Source organism: Spinacia oleracea, chromosome 3 (genome assembly GCF_020520425.1).
Source record: "Spinacia oleracea cultivar Varoflay chromosome 3, BTI_SOV_V1, whole genome shotgun sequence".
NCBI classification, from domain to species: Eukaryota; Viridiplantae; Streptophyta; class Magnoliopsida; order Caryophyllales; family Amaranthaceae; genus Spinacia; species Spinacia oleracea.
Genome location: NC_079489.1, coordinates 76,827,049 through 76,849,499, shown reverse-complemented (window position 1 = coordinate 76,849,499; position 22,451 = coordinate 76,827,049). Strand labels below are relative to the sequence as shown.

At 38.3% G+C, this 22,451-nt stretch overlaps 1 long non-coding RNA gene and 2 other non-coding genes across 3 annotated transcripts; 1 reads left to right on the top strand and 2 right to left on the bottom strand.

Moving 5' to 3' along the window:
* The first annotated feature begins 8,053 nt into the window (after nucleotides 1–8,053).
* LOC110790616 (uncharacterized) lies at nucleotides 8,054–15,056 on the top strand. Its single transcript, XR_002533836.2, has 3 exons — nucleotides 8,054–8,268; nucleotides 13,587–13,659; nucleotides 14,405–15,056. It is a non-coding gene; the product is annotated as an uncharacterized lncRNA (long non-coding RNA).
* LOC130471215 (small nucleolar RNA snoR80) lies at nucleotides 9,083–9,221 on the bottom strand. Its single transcript, XR_008931876.1, has one exon. It is a non-coding gene; the product is annotated as a small nucleolar RNA snoR80 (small nucleolar RNA).
* On the bottom strand, nucleotides 9,487–9,572 carry LOC130471201 (small nucleolar RNA R11/Z151). Its single transcript, XR_008931862.1, has one exon. It is a non-coding gene; the product is annotated as a small nucleolar RNA R11/Z151 (small nucleolar RNA).
* Nucleotides 15,057–22,451: the final 7,395 nt, after the last annotated feature.

Genomic DNA, 22,451 nt, shown 5'->3' with positions numbered 1-22,451 from the left:
GGTGTAGTCCCCTCCATCAAAGGACCAATAGCCCTGTATTGTGATAATAACGGAGCTATTGCACAGGCAAAGGAGCCTAGACACCACCAAAGAGTCAAGCATGTACTTTGTAGATTTCACCTTCTACGAGTGTTCGTTGAAAGAAAAGAAGTCGAGATAAGCAAGATTGGAACTGATGACAACGTATCAGATCCATTGACTAAACCTCTGGCGCAGGCGAAGCACAACTCGCACACTGCAGCTATGGGAATCAAGCATATTGGAGAACGGCTTTGATGTCCTTGTTTGATGTTTTAAAGTTTTAGAGTTTAATACTTTGTAAAACATTATTGGTTAATCATTCACAGTAAATGAATAGAATTCATTTTTCCATTTAATTTGTGGTTTATTAAATGATGAGTCCCTTCAATTTGACGAAATATTCAAGATAGACTGTCAGGACCAGTCCTGTGACTAAGAAATGTCTATCAAGTGAACTTGAATGTCAAAAGCTGAAAATGGTCCCTGGTCGGAGTTTTCTATAAAATTGGACGCATAGAAAACATTAGACGACTAGAATGCAAGATGACTAGTAGTTCTGTTTCTTGAACTATGTGGACATGGCAATGTCATAATCATTTGCATAGATACTTACTTTGGGAAGACTAGTATCGGACAGACCTATGAAACTTTACTGTAAGAGATGAAAATATGTCATAAGTAAATTTCATTAAAATTATTTGACACTAAATCCTCAATACCTGAGTGACTTGAGATTACTTGTTTGAGAACTGGTTACTTTGACGTTGACCAACCGTCGCACCGTAAAAGGAGGCTATAAAGGCAACGCTCAGGTAATCACCTATCAAACGAAGTCTAATCTCAAGATCGCAAGATTGGGATTGTCCTCCCATAAATCGGGATGAGATGCTTAAAAGTTGTACAAGGCCACTCAGAGAGCTAGAAACTGTAAAATGCATGGCCGTGCTCGGATGAATCATAGGCTATGATTATCTGTTTATTTGATCAGTTGAACTCTGAAACCGAGAAACACCTCTGGACATAATAAGAATGACAACTCTTACCTTATGTTCAAGAGCAAGCATCGAGCGACAAAGGAATTAGGAAATGCACACTTGTCCCTAAGGACAAGTGGGAGACTGAAGGAAATAATGCCCTTGGTACAAGTATGCATATAATATTAAGTCTAATAAATGCGGTTCAGTATTAATTAACAAGTTAATAAATTCAGTGAGATCAAGTGAGCTGAATGCCTAGCTAGAGGCCGCTTCAGTTCAAGTGGAATTAATTATATTAATCCACAGCTTATTCTTGACTGAACCCGTAGGGTCACACAAATAGTACGTAAACGAATCAAGTATTTAATGGCATTAAATACTCCATCTATGGATATTCGGAATCGACGGATCTTGGTTTCAGTGGGAGCTGAGATCGTCACAAGCAAGAAATGAATACTCCGGAAACGATGATATTGCCGGAAACGGAAATATGGATCGTATCGGAAATATGAATATTATCCAAAACGTAGATGTTGCCGGAAACGACAACATGGTACGTATCGGAAAATATTAATGGAAATGGAAATATTGCCGGAATCGAAAATATTGCCGGAAACGGAAATATTGTCTGAATCGGAAATATTATCGGAATCGGAAAATAATTCCGGAAACGGAAATATTAAATATTTGTTCGAAACGGAAATTAATTCCGGAATCGGAAATATTAAATATTGGTCGTATCGGAAATGAATTCCGGAACCGGGAATTTAATCGGAAGCGCATCGTACGAATTAGCATCGGACGAGGCTTGCCAGACGAAGGCTCAGCACGAAGCCAGGCCCGCGCCTAGCAAGCCAAGCGCCCAACACGAAGGCCACAGCCTCGCCAGGCCCAGCGCAAGGACAGGCCCAACAAGGCCGTAGGCGCGCGCGCTGGAGCGTGTGCTCGTGGGCTGCGAGGCAGCGCCCACTCGTGTGGGCCGCAAGGCCTGCGCGGGTGCGTGCGTCCCTCGTGGCCGTGCGACACTTGTGTTCGTAACGAATCCTAATCCTATCAGAATTCGTGCAATGATTAAATCCTAATCCTAATAAATTAAATTTATTATTTAGAGTTCAAATAGGATTCTAATTAATAAATCCATATCCTAGTAGGATTATAATTCCTTTCAATAAACTCTATAAATATAGGCCTAGGGTCACATATTTAACAGACGATTATTGAAGTATTCAAGGTAAGATTTTTAAGCAAAAATCAGCCAAATACTTGCACCCAAATAGCCGAAAATCTAAGGAACCTTAAGGGCGATTCTAGTTGGTCAAGCTTAAGGCGGATCCGGACGTGCTGTGGACTATCTACGGAGGGACGACACTTGGAGTCCTAAAGACTTGTTCTTGTTTGGTTCGGGCGCAGCTAGAGAGGGCACGCTACAAAGTGTATGCATCTGAATTATGCTAAATGATTATGTGTTAATAATATGTTTCCTGGCTTTATGGTTTTTCGCATGATTTATGTTTATTCATATGTATCATAACCTAACAGGGTAATGGTATACTGCAGAGTGTTTTATAAAACAACAAAACCTCTAAAAGTAGTTTACTCTTTTCAGTTTAGGTTTTGGTGAATCGTGAGGAATTTTTTTAAAAAACAAAACTGTCGAACACGTTTTGTGTCCCCACCCCCCCCCCCCCCAAAAAAAAAGAAACGAAAAACTGAAAGTAAAATCAGTCTCGAACGTCACCTAAGATAATGTAAAGGGAAATGGGCAAACAAATGTCCCACGTACAAAACTCACTACTACTGAAAAATAGGAAACCACTACTAATAATGCTTAATCTTATCTTAACCCTTTAAAAGCAAGAGATATCCCAAAATTTCCTTAAGAATAGTAAAATTACCATCCAGCCCTTGTATTCCTTCTTCGAAAATAATCATTTTATCTTAAGAACAGTTAATTTACCACCCTTCCCTTTCACAATTTGGTCCACAAGAAATTGGTTGCCTCCCTTCACTCCCATAACGACCAATTTCCTTCTTCAATCTTTTTTTATCTCCCTTCGCAAATGTTCATTGTTGTTCGTCCCGGGAAGCTGTGCTCTACAATGGAACCTTTTTGTTAAGATATGTTAAGATATTAGATATTATTCTGTGAATATTCTGTAGAGTCCTAACTATGGTAAGTTACTTAATGTGTACCTAGGGTTTAGGTAACTAAGTTGTACTATATATACGTGTGTGATTAATGAGAATGATACGAGATTACACAATATTTGACATGGTATCAAGAGCCTAGGTTAAAAACCCTAGATTTTTTTTTCCGCACGAGTTTGAGAGAGTTTGAGAACAGCGAATTCCTTCGCTTGTTGAGTACTGCGTTCTGAGGAGTTACAAATTCCTAGGGCATAACAATGGGTAATGACGAGGAGCCACCACAAAAGACAATCGCCGCCGCCGTCGATCTGGACTACTATCTTGGGTCAGGTGACGGCCCCGGTATTGTCATCACCCCTGTAAAACTTCGAGGAGCGTCGAACTACGATGAGTGGGCCAAAGCGGTTCGTCGCTTGATGATTTCAAAATTCAAATTTGGTTTTCTTGATGGGTCTGTGAAGGAGCCCATTACGGACGAGACGAAGATGAAACATTGGATTGCGGTCAATTCGATGGTGGTGTCTTGGATCACAAACACCATTGACGAGAGTTTGCGTTCGAATCTGGAGGACTTTGATATTGCTCACGAGTTGTGGAGTCATTTGAGGACGCGGTACTGCGTCGTGTCGGGCACCAGGGTCTGCCATATTAAGATGGCTCTGAGTGGTTGCAAGCAGGGCACGTCTGAGGGCGTCATGGAGTACTATGGTCGCTTGTCGAAGGTATGGAAGGAGTACGTACAGTATGCACGAGTTCCCAGGTGTGTATGTGCGGGTTGTACGTGTAATATAGCGAAGCAGGTGGGGGACATTCACGATGAAGATCGTCTGCACTATTTCCTAATTGGCCTGGATGATCACTATGAAGCCATTCGTGCACAACTGTTAGCACGATCGCCGTTGCCAGGACTCGCGAGGCGTACCAGACGGTTAAGAATACCGAGACCATGCGCGCCAAGGCTGCGAGAGGTCCGGAGAGTGTCATGGCGTTCAAGGTCGAGACTAAGGCTCGGTCGAGGTCGGGTGATGTCAGTGGCAGATTTTGTGGTCATTGCAATCGTGAGGGTCATGAGGAAGAAACTTGTTATCAGCTAATTGGATTTCCTGAATGGTGGGATGAGAAGAAACGAGGTGGACGAGGGCCTGGTCGAGGAGGCAGGACGTCGATTAGAGGAGGCAGAGTAGCTCGTGGGGCAGCGTCGTCGACCAGTGGTGTCGCTCGTGCCAATGCCGTGAGCAATGCCACAGGAGGGGCGACAACCACTGTGACGAGTGGAGACGGATCGCAGGGTGCAGTGACGACAACCAATCATGAGCTTGTTGGGGTGACGAAGGAGCAAGTCCAGCAAATAGTTGACATCTTGTCACGACCTTCAAACAAGTTGCAAGGTAATCTTGATTTACGATGGATTGTTGACAGTGGGGCATCACGTCATGTGACGGGTGATATTTCAATCCTGAGAAATATCAAGACATCAAGAAATCAACAGGTTGTGTTGCCGGACGGTCAACCTGCAAATTCAAACCAATATGGTTCGGTGGTCTTGGAGGATGGTTTCGTCCTCGATAATGTTCTATTTGTGCCTAAATTGAACTGCAATTTAATTTCTGTAACTCAATTAAGTGACGAATTACATTGTGCTGCTCAATTTACTAACAAAATGTGTGTTCTTCAGGACCGCTCGACGAGGATGGTGATTGGCGTAGGTGATCGACAGGAAGGACTATATTTTTTCCGTGGGGCTCCAAAGGTCCGTGTGCTAGCAGTGGAGTATGTGGTCGACTTGTGGCATCAACGGATGGGGCATCCGTCGGAAAAAGTGTTGCAATTACTTCCTCATGTGAGTCATAAGATTAGGAAGAATAAAACAATTTGTGATGTATGTCCGCGGGCGAGACAATGTAGGGAGAGTTTTCCAGTTAGTGTTAGTCGTGCTAGTCGCACATTTGAATTGGTTCATCTTGATTGATGGGGACCCTACAAGACTCCCTCGTCTTGTGGGGCAAAGTATTTTTTTACCATTGTTGACGATTATTCTAGAGGTGTGTGGATTTATTTACTGAGTAATAAAATGGAAGTTGCATCGACATTTCTTAATTTTGTTGCCATGATTAAGTGTCAGTTTAATAGATCCCTTCGAGTAGTACGCAGTGATAATGGTACTGAATTCAATTGCTTACAAAATTATTTTCGTCAACATGGGATTCTGTTTGAGTCGTCGTGTGTTGGGACGCCTCAACAAAATGGGAGAGTCGAGAGAAAACACCAACATATTTTGAATGTTGGGAGGGCGTTACGTTTTCAAGGAAATCTTCCAATAAAATTTTGGGGGGAATGTATTTTGGCCGCCTGTTACTTGATAAACCGTACACCTACCCCGATCCTTGACAATAAAACACCTTATGAGATGTTGTTTGGTAAACCACCATCGTATGTGCCTATCCGCGTGTTTGGGTGTCTGTGTTATGCATATAATCTCCGGTGTAAAGGGGATAAGTTTGAGTCTCGGAGTCGCCGATGTGTGTTTTTGGGTTATCCGTTTGGCAGGAAGGGATGGCAACTTTATGATCTAGAGACACATGAGTTCTTCGTCTCACGGGATGTCAAGTTTCATGAAGGGACGTTTCCTTTTGTAGATGAATCAGATGTGTTGCCACTGGTGCATGATGGTCATGGGGGGCTTGACCATTGGAGTTTGGATGAGAGTGGGACTACGGGTCCTGAGACCGTGTCGTCGCCTGCAGGTGATACTGCTGGGGTGTCGCCGCCTACAGGTGATACTGAGGGAGTGTTGTCGCATCCGGGAGCTGATGAGAGGGTGTCATTGACCAGTGGCGACGACAGGGGAGTGTCGTCGCCTGTGAGGGAGGAACAACAACATGAAACACCTAGTCGAGTGGATTCAGACGTCGTCTCCTCACAGACAGGTGTGGAGGAGACGACGGGTAGTGACGAGAGTGAGACAAGGCAGTGTGTGGAGGATACGGAGTTAGGAAGGGGGAAGCGTGCGAAGTTTCCGTCGACAAAGCTGAAAGACTGTGTGATACATACAATACGGGAAAAATATAGTACTTCCGAAAAAACACCTACGGCGTCATCACCCTCAGGTACTCCTTATCCTATCACATATTTTGTTAATTATGAGCGTTTTTCGTCAAAGCACAGGCATTATATAGCGGCATTGCAAGAAGGGCAAGTTCCTAAGAGTTTTAAACAAGCGATGCAGCATGAGGGGTGGCGTCAGGCAATGGCTGCTGAAATCGACGCGTTGGAGGAACAGGGGACATGGACGTTGGAAGATTTACCGGAAGGGAAGAAAGCACTGGGGAGTAAATGGGTGTATACTGAGAAGCGTGATGAGGATGGGAATTTGTTGAGACTGAAGGCTCGATTGGTATGTTTAGGGAATCATCAGGAGGAAGGGTTGGATTATAATGAGACATTTGCTCCCGTCGCGAAGATGGCGACAGTTCGAACTTTCCTAGCTGTCGCAGCTGTCAAACAGTGGGACGTGCATCAGATGGACGTCCACAATGCGTTCCTGCACGGTGACTTGGAGGAAGAGATCTATATGAAGATTCCTCCTGGATTCCAGAAGAATCACTTTGACAAAGTGTGTCGAATGAGAAAGTCGTTGTATGGGTTGAAACAAGCACCTAGATGTTGGTTCCAGAAGTTGTCGACGGCATTGACGCACTATGGATTTCGACAGTCGCTGTCCGATTATTCGCTCTTTACTCTGTCTAAAGGTACGTTGCAGCTGAGTGTGCTCATTTATGTGGACGACATGATTATCGCAGGCAATAACAAGTGTGCGCTTGAGAGTTTTAAGGCATACTTAAAGGAGTGTTTTAAAATGAAAGACCTCAGGGCTCTGAAGTACTTCCTTGGGTTAGAGGTGGCACGAAGTAGTCAAGGGTTCTATGTATGTCAGAGAAAATATGCCCTCGACATCATCTCAGAGGCCGGATTGTTGGGAGCAAAGCCTGTGGACTTTCCCATGGAACAGAATCATAGGTTGGCATTGGCAGACGGGCCAGACCTGTTGGACGGTGAGCAGTATAGGCGTCTGATCGGACGTCTGGTTTATTTGGCTGTCACGCGACCAGACGTTGCCTACTCTGTACATGTCCTATCTCAATTTATGCAAGCACCAAAGGAGGCACATTGGGAAGCAGCTTTGCGAGTAGTGAGATATTTGAAGAAGTGTCCGGGTCAAGGTATACTACTTCGGTCGGACAGTGCGTTGCAGTTGGAGGGGTGGTGCGACTCGGATTGGGCAGGGTGTCCAATGACGCGTCGGTCGGTGACTGGATGGTTTGTGTCACTTGGTATGTCGCCAGTTTCTTGGAAGACCAAGAAACAGCATACTGTTTCTCGGTCGTCTGCTGAGGCAGAATATCGATCGATGGCAGCTCTGACGTGTGAGTTGAAGTGGTTGAAACAACTACTACGCGACTTGGGGGTGACGCACGACCAAGGCATGAGGATGTATTGCGACAGTCAGTCTGCGTTGCATATTGCACAGAATCCGGTGTTCCATGAAAGGACAAAACACATCGAGTCAGATTGTCATTTCATTCGAGATGCAATCAAGGAAGGGATCATTAGTCCGTCGTACGTGTCGACGAAGGTTCAGTTAGCAGATATCTTCACCAAAGCGTTGGGGAAGGCGCAATTTGAGTTTTTTTTGAACAAGATGGGCATTCGAGATCTACATGCTCCACCTTGAGGGGGGATGTTAAGATATGTTAAGATATTAGATATTATTCTGTGAATATTCTGTAGAGTCCTAACTATGGTAAGTTACTTAATGTGTACCTAGGGTTTAGGTAACTGAGTTGTACTATATATACGTGTGTGATTAATGAGAATGATACGAGATTACACAATATTTGACACTTTTCGATCAAAATTGACAGAGGAATGGGGCTCTATAGTAGTTCTTGCAGCAGAAGATTGGTAGTTGAAGGAGAGAGAAAGCTTGAAATTAAGCAATCAACAATGACGACCACTTCGGATTTGCTGTTGAACTAAACTCTCAAGAAATCTATTTGAACCCAGAACAGTGAACTTTATACCGATCGTGCTCAAGCCAACATCAAACTCCCCAATTTCACTGGTTTGCTCTTTCTCTCTCAATAATTTTGTCTTCCATGATTGTTAATTGCAGATTTTTTTTGTAATTTTTTGCTTGATTACTTTTTTGAATTAGCTTCATTGTTATTTTTTGTGCTTTCATTCATGAAAGTTGTGATTGATTTTATCCTCTTTGCTTGTTTGTTGCTTAATTTAGTGTTTTTAATCGGATTCTTAAATGATGTTGTAAAGTAATAAATTGAATTAAGAAAATAGGTTTTCTAACACAAAATTTTAGTTGGGATATTTAGGGTTTATGTTTGTTAGCAGAAAACATCATAGTTTGGAGGTTGCTTCGATTGTATGGAAATTTTATGCTCTGTTTAGTGAATTTTAGGGTTTCTAATGCTTTATTCATGTGTTTTATTGGCCTTTCGGGCTATTTTGAGCTCTGCTTCGGGTTGTTCATTTTTGCTACCATGTTTTACCTCCTCTCCTTTCTCGTCTTCCTGCTAACTTTCTGGTGTATCTTCAAGGAAGTAGGCGTAAGGGAGGAATGTAGTGTGTAGGTGTGTGTATGACAAGTCATAAAGAGTTGGAGTAATATCCTACTAGTCTTATATGCACGCGATGCGTGCGAGTGTATTAAAAATTTATGCTATTACAACACCTTCAGTATAATTATCTTTCGCCCAGTTATGACCTGCCCTAAACTGCCCAAAGACGGAGTTATCATGCCAGAAAATCTGCTCAGAACCACAACCAAGTTGGATGTCTTCAACCAAAAAGATCAGAGTTGCTACCCAACGCCTTAGATTTCATCACAACACAAATAGCAAAGAATAAACTATGAATTGATATGTATAAAAGCCTTTCCATGATCATATGACACAAAAGAAACAAAGTCACTGATTAAGATAAACCACATTCCTATAAATTTATCTAGCATCACAGCCATTACACCATAAGGAACATATTTTCTCCTACGGAATTGGTATTTGGATGCAACCTAACATTCACATCTATATACAATGAATTAAAGTAAATATGATATTAGTGTATTTAACAAAGTAATTCTCGGTAGTAGGAGAAGTCGTCTATTTGAAAGGCTCACGGCAAGACCAATAGATCGACCTACAGAACACTCCCGTGTTCTTTATCTCGTCATAGCAAGAAACAATATACTTCATGCACATGCATGTAAACAACCAACATTCCGCAACGCTATCATAGTTGGAATAACTATGAAAGAGAGATATAAGAGCTTCAGTGTGTGTAACAATCAGATCATAGATCATTGATCTCACTGAAATCCTCTAAGATAAGGTAAATTATCATCATCAACTCTAATCAACCCACAAATTAGTCACATAAAAACATAATTTTTGAGGAAAAATAAAGCTGAAACAATAGTTTTTCAAAGGTTTACTCAGAGTTCCAAAGGTCAGAAACTCTAGTCCACACTAAGTTATCGGGTCCATGAGCACGGCCCGAGGAACGAACCGATCGCAACTCACTTTGGTGTAGTACACATGAAAGATCTAACTCTCCTTCTGCTCCCCGAGCCTCCTGATTGTACTTCTCACGGTTTCTGCACTGGCGGTGCTGTTATTCAAACATAGAAAACAAATAAGTAAAGAAATAAAAACAAAGAAATTATGTATAATTAGCATAAATGGATGCATAAAACTAATACCCCAATCAACAAAACGTCACAAATGTGAACTACAAACTCAATCAAGCTATTGAGTGGAATCCTTGGTCACTACCAATAGTTGTTGGAATTTCGAAAGATGCCTTCAGAGTATCTGTGAATCAGAAGCCTAAAAAAGTTTGTTGTTTGACACTTCTACCAGCTCTTAAGACGTTGTATGGGATCTCAAATCGTATCATATTCATTTGTATCAGACAATCAACTCTAATCTGAACTCTGAAACGCAAGTATATGTATATGAACTGCTGCTAATCTGCTATAGACTTTAGTGTTAAGGGATAGAGAATACATTTCATCAATTTTTTCTAGGTCATTTTATGGGTCTAAATATATAAATATTTTGTTTTTATTCTGGTTAGATTAGGCATCTCCTTCCTCTGTTGTTTTTCTTATTCCATATGAGTGGCGTTGCAATGCTAGTACTTCACCTATTTCTATACATGTATATGTTGACCTAATAAGGATAATATCACAATTATCATAAGTTGAATGCTGGTATGTTGGTATTTAGACTACTTTCTGTTTATATTAACTGCATGCCAGCTGCAGTGTTGCTGAAGCAGAATAAACGTTGTATGCAGCACCTTTACCTGATATACATAAATTCAAAGTGGTTGGATAATCATTCTAATAGATTAATAACATTCTTCTTTCTCGTTACTTATCATTTTTTCTTGTTCTTCTTTTAATAAATTCCTTCAAAATCAAGGCTTTCTAATCGGCGTTTCAAATGAAAATGATATTCAAGTACTACTGATTTTACATCTCAAAAATCCATCTATAAATTCAATTTTTTTTTCCACTGATTATTCTGCTGGCCTATTTCAGTTGAATAACCACTATAAAGCATTAAATGAAAACATCTCACACATTTGAATAAGAAAGTATGTTTCACAAAATTTAATCAATTAAGTTGGTAATAAAAAATTATATAAAATAATTATAAGGCAAGAAAAAATGTTCGTAAAGTTCGTCTAAGGAAAAATTAGACATCATCTCTATTTAAGAACAAAATACAATTTAATACTCATGGCCATACGAAAATATAAATTGTAATACTAAAGTAAAGAAATCAAACAATGTACGGAGTAATAATCATACCCTTTAAACAATGTACTACGTGATACTTACGCGCATAATTGGTTCTTCTTTTGGCATTTTCGCGTCCTTTTTGTTACGGGGTGAGTGATTGTCCTTGTTGTCATTTTTTAACCTTCCATCTCAACATTCGATCTTGCATAACTTTATCTTCATTTTCTTCTATCATAAAACTCCAAAACTACACATTAAATTATCAATATTATTACAATGTTTAAATCTCTAATATTATTATAACCTTAAACATATTACTTAACCAAATTACTTTTATTATTTTTTCTTAATTAAAGTCATAGAGCATGTAGTCTAAAATACGATTTGACCCGCTCACCTGAAAATAGGGAAGCCTAAAGGTCGTAACTCGTAAGGGTAGTAAGACCTTTAATCTAAGACAATCATAAGTAATCAAAGACCACTAAAAGAGTAAAAGGCTCTTATCTATCAAAACCTAAACAGTAAACTCCATTCTCTTATTTGGCATTAACAACAACACCACCAACATCAACGAAGGAGATATAAGTGAAAATGGAGACAATAATCCCCACCTTTCTCTCCTCCCGTTGTTTCATCTCAAGAGACTCAAATCATCAACTATGTCCTGATTATCTCTCCCTCCATAATTTTATCACCCTTGCACATAAGACTTTCCGCTGAGGCGCCGGCTATTGGAACCGGCCAATTAACTTATCCATGTTGTTGGAGTTCATGTGGGGTTTATATCGACAAATCTCAAATTCGATTAAGACGACTCTTGGATCACTACCCATTTAAATACGACATGCATATCAGGTATCTGCACCTATTGGGGTTTTCGTCGTCGTTTCGCTACCGGTGGTGTGGTGATATATACTTTTGTTTTAGTTAATTTTGAATTCCTTGGTCTTGGGTGTCAGTGAATTTTTTGGCTTGATAATCTTATTGATTTTTAACATTTATTTGAGAATTGTATTTTTTTGGCTTGATAATCTTATTGTTTTTATTACCAACTAATAAACTACAATTGTAGTCTATCACGATCCAAAACTCAAAGTAATTGGCGTTTTTTTTAAGACATACCCAGATGAGAAAATGAACCAAATAAATGAAGAATTAGAAATAAGAATGTTTTTTTTTTCAATTGATTGACAAAAGATTGTATTTTTCAATCAAATTAGCAATTAAACAAAATGGTAAGAGGATATTCATAGTTTCATACCTGATGAAGAAGCCATCGCCTCAGTAAGAACTTCACTCAAAAAAAATCAATGTGAGGGTTTTGAAACCCTAATTAATCGACCGATGCCGCCTCCTTCTGGTTAATAAAAAATTACACGAAATTGACATAAATAAAGCAAAATAGAAACCCTAATTAATCGAAAACAAAAAATTGGGAAACTTAACTGGTTAGATGATGATGAGGGTTTTGATTTTTGAAGAGATTCAACGTGAAAAGGGCCGACCGATGCCGCCTCCTTCTCCATCTCCATCTCAACCAATTGATGATTAAAAAACCTCAATAACACAAAGATCAAACGAATAAGAACATAAGTTTTAATCCCAATTTACCGAATCTTTGAGAAGAGAATAGAACTGAAAAGTGGCGAGTTATCTCACCCGGATCTCCAAAAGATCAGACGTTGATGGTGATGGCGGTGGCGAAGGCGAGAGGCGGAGGAGAGAGAGTCTGCGTGTGCGGTGAAAGAAACACAAAATATTTAGGGTTTGGAATGGAGGACGGGGTTTGGTGGAAGAGGATTAGTGGAAGAAGATCGAAGAAGATGAAGAGGAAGGAGAGAGAAAACGGGAGGGAGGTTGAGGGACGCCGAAGACCTAGGAGAGAGAAAGAGAGGTATGTGTGAGAGTGAAAGGCTGGGGGGTTTACATAGGGGGTAATTTCGTCAATTTGCAGGGGGACACGAAAAGTTATTTTACTATTATGCCCTTAGCTGTTTTTTTATATAATAGAGATACGAAGTTGGGGTGGCGTTGAATGCACGTGCACACCAGTTGCTTGACATTTTGCCCAAAAAAAAATTTCTATTATGATCCGCTTCAAAGGCTTTTTTGCAAACAATCTGGCAGCATTGGATTCAATCCTATTTTAGAATTCTGGTCAGATGTGTGTGCAAATCCGGCATAAAAAAAATGGAGGTAGCAAACCCAAGAAGAAAAGCTATCATAGGGTCCATGAACTTGCGTAGAGTCGTGAACCTCCAGAAGAAACCACTCAAACCAGTGGTGATCTTCCAACTCAAAGACATTATTCAATTCCATAAAAATAAATGTATCCTTCGTATGGATCTTGAAAAGGAGTTAGATTTTTTTCAGAACTGTATGTCTGTCATTGAAAAGTACCCTACAATATTTATTCGGATATCAATTCTTCCCCTTCCTGGAAACCACCATATTAGCCCCAGGAAATCGGGAATCCACAAACCTTAATATCCGAATCATTTTTTCTTCTCGCATTCTTTCTCATTTGGTTTAATTCGTAATAATAATTTGTTCCTTCCTCTATTTCTTCCTCCTCTTGAATTACTACTGATTGTTTTTCACATTTCTGATTGAAGGAATGGGGATGGTTTTCTCACAAAATACCAAGGACATAGGAGAGACGAACGAAGAAAACTAATTGCGTATGAGGTTAGAAGCACTGTTGCATTGGTTAAACCATGGTGAAATTTAGTTTTGACGAGTTTGTAATTGTGATTAATATTCATGGATTGACGAATATTGCCTTGCATATATAAATTAGGGATGAGTATTATTTGTTGGCTAAAGGTAAATGGGAAGTAGTCAAGTAGAACTTCCCATAAAATATATACCACTGTTGAGTGTTAATGGTGCAAATATTGTTTTGATGAAACTTCAAAGAAAGGAAGAAAATGATGTTACGTTGGTTGCTTAAAGAGTATAAGTATTGTTGGTTGCTTATAGAGTATAGGCAATGTATTGTGATTATCAAACATTTGAATTGATTTTACACTAAGTTATACAAGTTATTTTTCCCGGCGGGCTGGACTATTGTACAAGATATTCTGTGTTTATCAGCAATAACAATTACGCTATTCTATAGAAAGATAAAAATTCGACTTCTTCTATTTTCAAGACTGAAATATAATAATTTATTTAAGATCGATTAGTCTGAGATTAAACAAACTCTAATATGAGAAATTGATACGTCGTACACAAAATGGAATTGAATTTGAGTTGGTTGCTTAGTGTATAGCAGGCTAGCAACTATGTGTCTAGGTCCATATGTTGTATTTATGTGTATATCTTTCTCATCTTTATATTTTCATGGTGTGACATGATTTCTCTATTGTCCTAATTGAGAAGTATGTACCGGGACTTACAAATCTTTCTGACAAAGCTGAGTTTGGTGCAGCTCTACCCCGATTCTGCTCATATGCGGCGCAATACATTTTTCAGATACTGACACTTCTCCATTGAGATACATTCTGGTTACAATATTACACCATTCGTAAGTTAATGTCCACCTGCCTGTTTGCAGCTTATTGCATATCATAAGAGTCGCCATGAAATTGTAGCTTTGAACACCGAGGGTGCCCGTCCAATCCATAAAGCAACAATTATACAGCGTGGACCGACTGTAGGAATCGTTCTCAACTCCCATCAAGTGACGAGACCTCAGTTAACAAAAAGAAACTATAGGCTTGTCTTGATATTGCATGGGAAGAGGTAGGGTAGCAAATGAGCTTATATTTGGTCAATACACATTGTAACTGGAGCTAGCAGCAACGACTAACGAGCACGTCATCCAGAGCTTGCTTGATCAACATGCTTGATGTTTTGTTGTAGAATTTTGCGTTGTTGGAGTATTAGCTGACATCGATAAACATCAAGCCAAATTCCGTCGAATCGTTTTTTTATTGGTTGTAAAACTATGCTATGGATTTTTCCTTAAAAAATAAAAAACTATGCTGTGGATTTTGGAGTTCGTGTAAAATTTCACCGAGTTGTCAAAAAACATCAAATCAAACTATAAGAACTATGTTTAAAATGCACTTAAGATACCATGTTTACTTACAAATAATAGTAGTAACAAGAAGTCACAACTCACAAGATATATGCTTCTTTTTACAAGTACAAACTAAAATACCATTAATCAATCATATTTTGGATAATTACATAATTAAATTCACTAAATAGTTTTACTACAACAACTAGTTAAAGAAAAAGTTCAGCAACAAGCTTTGAATGAACTACTTAATTATTCATTATACCTCCTTGATTCAAAGTTGCATACTCTCATATTCACCCTGAAGAAGTCTTGTTTTTTGTATGCAAGTGAACTAGTAAGTATATCAGCAATTTATTGATTTGTGGTACAGAACTTCACTTCAATTCCAGCCTTTGCTACTAAGTCACGAATGAATTGAAGTGGTGTCGTATGTCGATGTGCTTCGTATGAATATGAAAAATAACATTTTTGGCCAGATGTATTGTTGACATGTTGTCACTATATAACTCTATAGCACCTTGTTGCTCTTGAAGGAAGTCTGCTAACTACCTCCTTAGCCAAATTGCTTGACAAGCTGCTGGAGTTATGGCTGCGTACTCTGCTTCCGATGAGGATAAAGCCATGTACTTTGTTTCTCAGATGACCAAGAAATACAGCGGACCCAAGAGTACGTGAATACATACCCCGAGCGTGCTTTTTCTGTCATCCATAGAACCAGCCCAATCGTTGTCATAATAGCCAACTAGCTTCATTTTATCAACTTTCTTATACCAAATTCCATATATACTCGGACGTAGCTGCTATATAATGCAATATCCTTTTCACAACTCCAATATGATGCTTCGTCGTACTATGCATAAAATAAGAATCAAGACCAACAGAATGTGCAATATCCGATCTTGTGTTAGATAGTTAGTTCAAACCACCTACCTGCTTTTGTATAGATTTGCATTTGTTGCACCTGTATTATCATATGCAGAAAATTTCTCATTAATATTCACAGGGGTACAAGCTGGAGTGCATCTTGTCAACTGAAACTTTTTGATGAGGCTTCTGCAAATTTTCTTTGGGATAGAAAAATACCTCCAACTTCTTACTTCACCTCTAACCAAGAAATTAATGCAATAACCTAGGTCTGAAATTTCAAAATTCTTCATCATACTACTCTTGAACTCAGCAACAATAGATTCACAAGACCCCATACATATCATATTATCAACGTACAAACAAACAACCAAAAAGTTAGCGTTACCTTGCTTGAATTCAAATAGAGTGTAGTCATATTTTCACTCCTTTCAAAACCATTCTCTAGAAAATAAAAATCATTTTCTTTGTATAATGCACGCGAGGCTTGTTTAAGGCCATACAAGACCTTCCTTAACCTATAAACTTTGTCCCCCTCAATATGAGAAACAAAGCCTTCAGGTTGGGAAAAAAATAATTCCTCCTTTAACTCTCCATTAAGGAAAGACGATTTGACATCAAACTGATAAACAAGACAACCAAGTTGAGCAACTAAGGCAAGAAAAGTTCTCACCGTTTTAAATCGGGCTATCGGAGAAAACGTCTCATCATAATTACCATCTTTCTCTTGTGCGTATCCTTTAGATACTAGCATGGATTTATTCTTTTGTACACTACCATCAGCATGATATTTGGTATGGAACACCCATTTTAACCCAATAGCGTGTTTCCCTTCCGGAAGATCAACTAGCTCCCATGTTATTCTTTTGTATGCATTTTAATTCTTCCGTCATAGCATCTTGCCATACTTGTTCTTGAACAATATCATCATAGTATACAGGCCAGATCAGACACTAAGAGAGCAAAGTTAGTTGCTTCATAAAGATCTCTTAATGTAAGAAACCTTAGTCGAGTTTCTGGTGTACTCTCTTGTGACGATGGTGTGTTGCTGCCAAGTTGTGGGCTTGCTGGTGGAGTAGTATCTTCTGGGCTTGTTGGTGGAGTAGTGTTTCTGTTTGGAGAGTTGCTACTGCCATCTTGTGCTGAATTTGGAACTGCACCAGTGGCTTCTCCATCATCAATAAAAGGAATCACCTTTCTTGTTTCATCAGAACTCCAAGACCAACATGCATGCATACTCATTAAATAACTCATCTTGACTTATAATGATCTTGCCATTTATTGGATTATATAGCCTATAAGCTTTAGATTGTAAGCTATAACCAACAAAAACACATTTTTCTGATTTATTTTCAAGTTTATGGAGAGGTAATCTTACCAAAGCATAAGTTATACAACCATAAACTTTTAAGTGGGTTACCAGAGGCTTTAAATTGTGCCAAGCTTCATATGGAGTCTGATTCATGACTACCTTTGTTGGAGAAATTTTAAGAAGGTATACGGCTGTAGCCACTGCTTCTGCCCAATTTAGAAGTTCTCTAGCCTTCAACATACTTCTTGCCATCTGTACCATGGCTCGGTTCTTCCGCTCGGCAACAACATTTTGCTCAGGAGTATATAAAGCACTGAGCTTCATGTGGATTCCAAGTTGCTCACAAAAGGTATCAAAATCATTTGAACAAAATTCACCTCCATTTTCTGTGCGCAACTTCTTTATGAGACAACCTGATTGTTTCTCAACTAGGGCTATGAATTTTTTGAACATATCAAGAGCTTCAGACTTGAATGATAAAAAATAGATCCAACTCTTCTTGTATAATCATCAGTAAGAAATAAAAAATAACGACTTCCATTCAAGAAATTCTTTTTCATCAGCCCACACAAATCAACTGAAGGAAATGTGTCCTTCACCCAAGGTGCATTGGTCGAATACTAAGGTTCAGATTACTTGCGGAATAATTAACAACTAGTTGGAGCATTGCTTATGATCAGTGAGTTCTAATCCATATTGGGCTCACAACTTACTCTTGATTGAACCTACAAGGTCACACCAATGACATAAAATAGATCTCCGGATTAAATGAATCGGAAGTTTATTTAATGGCTTTTTGGAAAATGAGTTCGAAAAACGTAAATATACGATGAAGTGTTTGATCGTAATCGTATATCGTATTGCGTATATCGTCTGTCAGAGCCGGATGATTGATAGTATGGTACGACATTAGATCGTCAAGTACTATACGATAAAAATAGTCGTAGGGAATTAGACACAACACGAAAGGGGAACGAGCAAGTTGCTGGCCCACTAGCTCAGCGCGCAAGCGTCAATCCCATGGGCGCAACAACATGCTGGCAGCGGCAGCACATCAACACACAAGCCCATATCCTTACGACTGTGTGCGCGCGCGGAGCAGTAGCAACATCAGTCACAAAAGCGCGACCCATGGCCCATCGCCTTGGTGTTGTGCGCGTGTGGGCTTGCTCGCAAAGTTGGCCGGTTGGTCTAATATACTCCCTAGGTTATTTCTAATAACTACAATTCATTTTTCCGTACTACACACATCAATTTAACCCTAAGAGGAAACTAAGATCCCTAATTCTTAGTTTGCCTCCAAACTGAGATTTTACCCAAATAGTCAAAATACCTTGTGGAAGATCTAAGCTATCGGAATCAAGGAAGATCTGAACATGTCGATGGACTATTGTAGAGGAACTACACATGGAGTTCTTGTTCGTGTTCGTGAGGCAAGTGGGAGTACACGCATCAAACGTAAGTAATGCTTAATCTATACTTTTACATAGATCCTAGCTTCGGGATTGTTTCCTCTTTGTTGATTAGATTTACTATAAATCCCAACAGTTGTATCATGAGCTTCATGTATTAAAGAACTTTTTAGCATTATTTTTCACGTTTATAATTTGGTCTAAGTTTTTTGTATTTTTTTCCTTTTCAAATTTGTTTTTCGGATTATTGGGTGAATCTTGAAAAACTATTGTTCCGAAAAGTGTCGGATTTTCAATTTTTTTGATTCTAATTCAATTAGAATAGACGATCTAAGTTGAACTCTCGAGCTCAGATCTGCGAAAATTTTTTGGGCGTTTTTTGTGTTTAATCAATTAAAACGTGAGTAATTATGGCGTTAAAAATTAATTATAATTGCTAATCGACTTATAATTAATTGAACTTTTTCCTAATAACAGTTTATAATTATTATGAAGTTTTAAAATTTATTTCGTTCATAAATTTTAATTATAAACCCTAATTCCGAAAACCTCAAATTAATGATTTTTACGATCGAAAATTCATTTTATTAATTGGTTAGATCTGGAAATTTGTTAAGGCGAGTAGGAGAATATGATTTCTTGTTTTAATGGCTCATTTAAAAATTCAGGGATTAAAATTTTGATTAGATTCGTTAATTTTAATCGACCACCTAAACCAAATTTGATAAAAATCTGAAACTTAAATGTTTAGTAAGTTTTAAATTTTTGTATTGGTTTATCTAAAGTGTTCAATTTTTTTTTATAATAATCATTCGTTAAATTTAATAATTTTTAGCCTAGATTTATTGATTTCATAAATTGGATTTTTTGAAATTTTAACAAATCACCCACTTTAATTAATTTTTCGTAATTAAAAAGATTGAATTTGTTAAAATTATGAAAATTAGATCGTGCAAATTATCGCTTCGGAAAAACAAAATTGGATTGTTGTTTTGGTTGGACGAGCAACCACTCGCACAAGGGCGAGGGGCTACTGTCCTTGTGCAGTGTGGTGCATGCGGCAAGGCCTCGTGCCAAGGTTGTATGCACGCGCATGGCCGACGAGACGAAGGAAGGGGAAGCAAGGCAACGCTGGCACGCACATCGCCTTCGACTTTCTACGATGTGTTGCGGGTGCGGTTAATTTCCGGCAAAGCCCTTTTGGCGAGCATGGGTGCACGCGGGACAACAACCACATCGACGCGGCAAGCCTTGAGGCGAGCTAGCGCGCGTTGGGCTAGGGAAGCATCATCATCGGCGAGAAGTGCTCTTGCACGGGTGCGTGCTGCGTGCCTGTACGCTGCTGTGCAGGGTGTGGGCTTGCGGCCTCCGCCTTGTGCGACAGGGCTGATGCATAGGGCAACAGTGGGCTGAGCGTAAGCTAAGCCCACGTTGCACCGATTTGTGCATTTTTGCTTGGGTATTAATTCAAGGCCTAATTTTTGGGTTTTGGGCTTATTTTTGCACGTAGGGGATAACATTGGTTTTTTTTAATATTTTATTTTATTTGACTTGGGTCGGGTCGCGAGTTTAAATATTTAAAATTAAAAGTTCATAAGGTATTGTTTTAAGTGGGAGCCTTTTAATAAAATTATTAAAATGAATTATTTTAATTAAATTTTTGTAGGAAAATCATTTTAATTAAATAAATATTTTATTAGAGTATAATTAAGGATTAATAATTTGGAATTTATTAATGTTTTAGAGCAAATTTACATGAACGTGATTTTAATGAATCATGTAATTATGTATAAGCTTACTTGGGCCATTCGTTTTAGGATACGAGTGAGTGAATGCATATTACATTATTATGTATTGCAAGTTATGCAGGTGATTAATATGGCCTAACTAGGATAGTTAAATACTGTCTGCGAACCATCATTGAATGTAAAGTTTTTAAATATTGTATGCGTACAATGAAGTTTTGTTGTAATAATTAGATTATTAATTCCAGTACGTCTAGGTAGCTTATTTAAAAATTATAAGTTAGCATTTTGAATGGTTTTCAATATGATGCCAAGCTAAAATGGTGGATTTTGAAGATTAAATGCTTCATGACCAAGTAATGGGGCCATACTAGTTCACCAAATTTACATATGCTTTTATATATTGGTGTATGTATATTATGCATGTGTATGTTGTTTGTATGTTTTGATTAAGGATTTAGTTAACTAAATATTCAAACCAACATAGAAACAACTAGGTCCAAAGAATATTGAATTCTCCAAATCAAGCACTTACAAAAATCTTCGAACCTATGATAGTAGGTTTCCTCCAAAGCGAGGTGGTATGTTAGTATTCCTATATAGTAAGGTTTCCCAAAGGAACAAGTTGATTGTAGTTATAGCTCAAACAAATCGGCACATGTTGTGGTAATGCAAATAAATTATGGCATTAATTTATTAACCAAGAGTGGATTGGAATCACTAGCAATTGGTTTTGCTTACCTAAAATCTTTAAAGGATTAAGACAAGCCAAAACATGCTTAATAATTAGAGACTTTTAGGGTCTTGGATTCATTTCATTCTTTTGGACTATGTATTTATTACATGAATGAAATGTTTTAATAGCTTTAATGATTACATGTATGCTCTTATTTTAAGTTATTATAGTATGAGAATGTTTTTTTTTTGCTATTTCATTTTTGTAGAATATGACATATAGCGCATATAATTGTAAATCTTCAACTTTATTGAGTTCGGATAATAGACCTGCGATATTCCCTCGAGCGATTGGTAACATGCTTTGAGAGAAATTCTCAAAAGAAATAGGAAAAATTGATTTTAAAAATACAACCTTGAAGCGATCTGCTTAAAAAGGGCTGACTTTTCGTTTAACTAAGAATAACACAACCTTTTAGACCTGTCTTCTTTTAAAGGGCTCCGCTAAAAAATGAGTTGCTACAATAGGTAATATGAAAACCAACCTCACAAATTTAACATTTTTTCTTTAACGAGAAGATTAAAAAATGTTGTAGCATGTTACCTATTTTAGCAAGTTATTTTAATTTTAATAATTTCAACTAAGTTAGGAGTTATTTCTTAATTAATTTCGAAAATTAATATTACTTCCAAGTGAGGAATGGGTAGATTAAGAAGGGCATATTAGTTTAAGTATGCATTTTATATGATAATGTGATTCATTAATTTCCATGTATATGTTCTGATAATGTTTTATCTTGCTTTATGTGATTATTTGCATCATATTTCATGTTGAGCATATACTTGTGCATTGAAATTGTCTGGCTCCACGAACTATTTATTGTATCCTTGGGGGTTGAATTTTGTTGGGAACACGATTAGTGAGACTCTTAAGTGTGTGTTTTTAGGGCTTAAGAATGTTGCCTTCAAAGTTTTCCAATTTAGGACAGTTAAAGAACCTTGATAGTGACTCCATATGTGTATGTGAAGAAGATTGAGCTTGCATACAACTATTTTGGGACGCTTAAGGATTGCCACATTTGAGGAAAATTGATATTATGCCTGAGATGATTGTATATTGTTTACCCCATAGTACACCTTAGATAGAGCTTAAGCATAAGTTCAGTGATATGAATTTTGAGAATGATACACCTAGTTGGAGGAAGTATTGTATTGTTGATGGTAGATGAAGGTATGATACTGAGGTTATGACTACTATCATTGAATTAGCAGAAAGGTGCTATGAAGATGGTATGCTTGCTATTGGATTAGGTCTAGGTGACATAGATGATGATGAGTATGAGATAGTGATGACGATGATGATGAGTATGAAATGGAAGAAAATGAGAAATTGAATGATGATGGTGAAGTTGATGAGGTTGAAAATCCGAATCCAGTGGTTC